Below are 3,973 nucleotides of genomic sequence, written 5' to 3'. Positions count from 1 at the left end.
AGTCTGTAATTCTGATGTGTTAGGAAACTAGTGTGGTCGTCCTCCATTCCTGGTTTGGAAGCATGCTCCTCCTTCTTTTCTGCAGTGCACTGTTTTTTCCCCCAGATTATATTTACTGATTTTAGAGAGAAGAGAAAAGGGAAGGGGAGGGAAGCAAGAAGCATTAACTCCTAGTAGTTGCTTCTTGTATGTGCCTTGACCAGGCAAGCCCAGGGTTTTAAACCAGCGACCTAAGCATTCCGGGTCGATGCTTTACCCACTGTGCCAGGTCAGGCTGCAGTGCACTTTTAATAAACCAAGTTCTTACTAATTCAAAGTCTAGTCTTTCCCCTTGAACACTAGGACCTTTAAGACCACCAGGAGCAGGACTGCATGGACTCTTACTTCTACAGCTCAAGATTAACGCATCAACTTGACTCCAACCCCGTTTGCTTCACTTCCCTCTGCTGACTACTTTCATTTCTCTTTCTAGTCCCTTGAACAAGCTTGAATAAGCTTAGATCTCTTCTTCCTATTGTGACTTCTTTGCCTCCATTTTTCTGGCATGTTTTCTCATGTTTCCCGGTTCAAGTTCCCAAGTGTGACAATCTAGGTTGGTCCATTTCATATCTTTCCTTTATGTCATTACCTAGGAGCTGTGACTCAGTGGTCAGGTCCCCCTTATTTTAGTTGGTTCTGTCCACTCAGAAAAAGGTCCCGTGGTCCAGATGTACCTACCTGGGCTATGAGGGGTGGGGAAAGAGCAATTTCCCTTGAAAGAAGAATGACAGGTGGGCCCTGTGATGGACTTGTCTCATGCTGACCTCCAATGCCAGTCTCTACCTCCTCCTATGCCTTGACTCACTCTGTGACCTTAACACTGCTCCTCATCCAATCCATGGGAGAAACTCAAACCCAATTCATTATCTCCCTCCTCCCTTCCATGCCCTCCCACTCCTTTCTCTGTTCATTGACAGTCAGAACTGACAGGCCTAGAAAAATCATGCACTCTAATCCAGGTATTTAGCAGGTGAGAAAACTGTGGCTTAGAGCACTCAAGTTCATATAGAAGCAAAAGATAAATACAGATCTCCTGATTTTTCCCAAGTTAGTGGTTTTCCCTACTAAGTAGTTCTTGGCCCCAGTAGGCATGTCCACCTCCCACTCCCACCTCCCATTCTCTGATGGGGCAGAGAAATTTGTGCTGCAGTTCAATGGAAGCAGGTAGGGCCAAGGAACAGGTGGCAGCTATGACCCAGCCTAGACTGTGGGTGACGGGTGTCCCATCCCATCCAGGGTCAGGCTTCAGGGCTTAGTGGGTGGTGTGAAGGCAGGGGAGTCTAAGTCCAGGTCTGACTGGGAGATGAGAGACACAGAGGGGACTGGTCAGTTGGACTCAGACCAATAAGCCTAGGTTAGGTTTTTGTGGCTGCTGTAACAAATGACCACAAACTGGGGAGCTTGAAACAACGGAAACTGTATTCCCTTGTGGGTGGGGAGGTCAGAGTTCTGAAAGCTAGATGCTGGCGGGGCTCCACGCCTTCCCTAGACTCCAGGGAAGAATCTGTTCCTTGTCTCTTCCAGCTTCTGGTGGCTGCAGGTGTTCCTTGTGGCCACATCACTCCAACCTCTGCCTCCATCTTCACCTCACCTTCCCCTTCATGTATGCACGTCTCCCCCTCTCTCTGTCCCACTCACTGCCTCTCTGTCATCCGAACACTTGTGACGGCATTTATTTATTTATTTATTTATTTATTTATTTTTTACAGAGAGTGAGTCAGAGAGAGGAATAGACAGACAGGAATGGAGACAGGTGAGAAGCATCAATCATTAGTTTTTCGTTGCGACACTTTAGTTATTCATTTATTGCTTTCTCATATGTGCCTTGACCGCGGGCCTTCAGCAGACCAAGTAACCCCTTGCTGGAGCCAGCGACCTTGGGTCCAAGCTGGTGAGCTTTTCCTCAAACCAGATGAGCCTGCGCTCAAGCTGGTGACCTCGGGGTCTCGAACCTGGGTCCTCTGCATCCCAGTCCGACGCTCTATCTACTGCGCCACCGTCTGGTTAGGCCAAATTTTTTTTTAAGATAGAGCTGCGCCTCGGTCCGTATTTTTATTCGAGATCTGAGCAAAATTCCAAGATATGAGTTGTGATTCAGGAAGCTGCGGCTAGTTGGTGCAGTAGGTAAATGCCGTCACATGGATCTCATTCAGGATATGCTCCTCTTCTCAAGGCCCTTAATGTAATCACAGTTATTGCCACATAAAGTAACACTTACGGGTTCCAGGGACTTGATGTGGACATGTTTTGGAGCACCGCTTTCGGCTTGCCACAAGCATCGCCATCCTACACCAGTACCCTCCCTTCAGTGGCCTCTGAACTGCAAGGGAAGAAATGACAGGCCAGGGTTCCTTCCTTATTTCTCCTAGGAGTAGAGGGGAAACTGGAGGCTGTTAAGAAAGAGAACAGTTATGGCCCTTCTACTTATTTAGACACTATATTAACTTGGGCTACCATAACAAAATACCATAGACCAGTTGGCTTAAAAAAGAGATGTATTTTCTCACAGTTATGGAGGTTAGAACTCTGAGATAGAAACCAAGAGTCCTTAGGACTCTGATTAAATTTAGCTTTATTCCACCTAACGTTGCCCCAGGATAATCAGCCACCCAAGGCAGCAGAAGGCAGTACCCTGGATCTCACTAATGATCACAAGGTCCATACCTCTGGCAGGGTAAAGATAACATCCTGATCTAAGTTATGTTTCAGCAACTGAACTCTAAGGTGGAATGACCCTCTGGCTAATTTTCCCTGAGACCAGACAGAGAGACACCAGAACAGACCCCAGAGCTGTCCTCAAGACCTGAAGAAATGATTTATTACCCTTACCTCACCTTCCACCAATCAGCTCTCAGCTTGACCCTAGCCCTCTAAACCACAGTGTCTTGTGATTTTACCCTATATAATCTGTAACCTACATGTTATTGGGGAGTTTGGGCTTTTGAACAATAGTTTCTCATTCTCCTGGATGGGGTCATTCATAATAAAATAGCCAATATTTTCCCACTGCAATTCTTGGTGTTTAGAGTTTCGTTTTGCTATTGCAGGTAGGTGAACTCTTTCTGTTAGATAGCAAGATCAGGGTGTCCATGCAGTTGGTTTCTGGTGAGAACTCTTTTCCTGACTTATAAAATAGCTGCCTTCTTGCTATGTCTCCACACGGCCTTTCCTCTGTGTATAAGGGGTGATGTGTGTGTGTGTGTGTGTGAGCACACTCACGAGCTTTCTGGTGTCTTTTCCTATAAGGACACTAATCCTATCAGATCAGGACTCCACACTTATGACCTCATTTAACTTTACTTCTTTAGTGGCCCTGTCTCCAAATACAGTCACAGTAAGGGTTAGGGCTCTCACATATAAATTTAGGGGGGATCTAAACATTCAGTCCATAACAGACTCTTTTGCTTATGTTCTTACTGAATCATCTCTATATAGTCAGGTAGGGATTAGTATTCCTACATTACAGGTGAGAAAGCAAGCTCATAGAAGTAGTAACTGCCCAAGTAACTCACCTGTCAGAGTCAGGATTCAAAGCCAGGTTGGTCTGGCTCTGAAGTCCATGCTGATTGCATTGCCCTGGGCTTCGCTGGGAACTCCTCCCCCTGCCTAAGACTCTGGCTCTAGGCTGCAAATGCTGCTGGCCACAGGAAGTGCACACTCAGTTCAGCCCCCTTACAGAAGCACCCCATCTTCAGCCTCACAATCCCAGATACACTCATGGCTCTCAGGTGTCTTGAGGGAGGCAGTGGCTGTGTCAGCGTAAGAAATGTCCAAACGTTTAAGAACCTTTACGAGTTCATTTGAGACAAACGGACAACATTTGCAAGGAAACAAAATCTCAATGGATTGAGGAAATGCTCCTGAAAATGGCAGTTTTATCACTTATTTTATACATCAGAATCAAAGGGGACGATGTAAGGGGTTACATAAAATT

The sequence above is a fragment of the Saccopteryx bilineata genome, chromosome 3 (assembly GCF_036850765.1).
Source record: "Saccopteryx bilineata isolate mSacBil1 chromosome 3, mSacBil1_pri_phased_curated, whole genome shotgun sequence".
NCBI lineage: Eukaryota > Metazoa > Chordata > Mammalia > Chiroptera > Emballonuridae > Saccopteryx > Saccopteryx bilineata.
Note: the sequence above shows the minus strand (reverse complement) of the source record.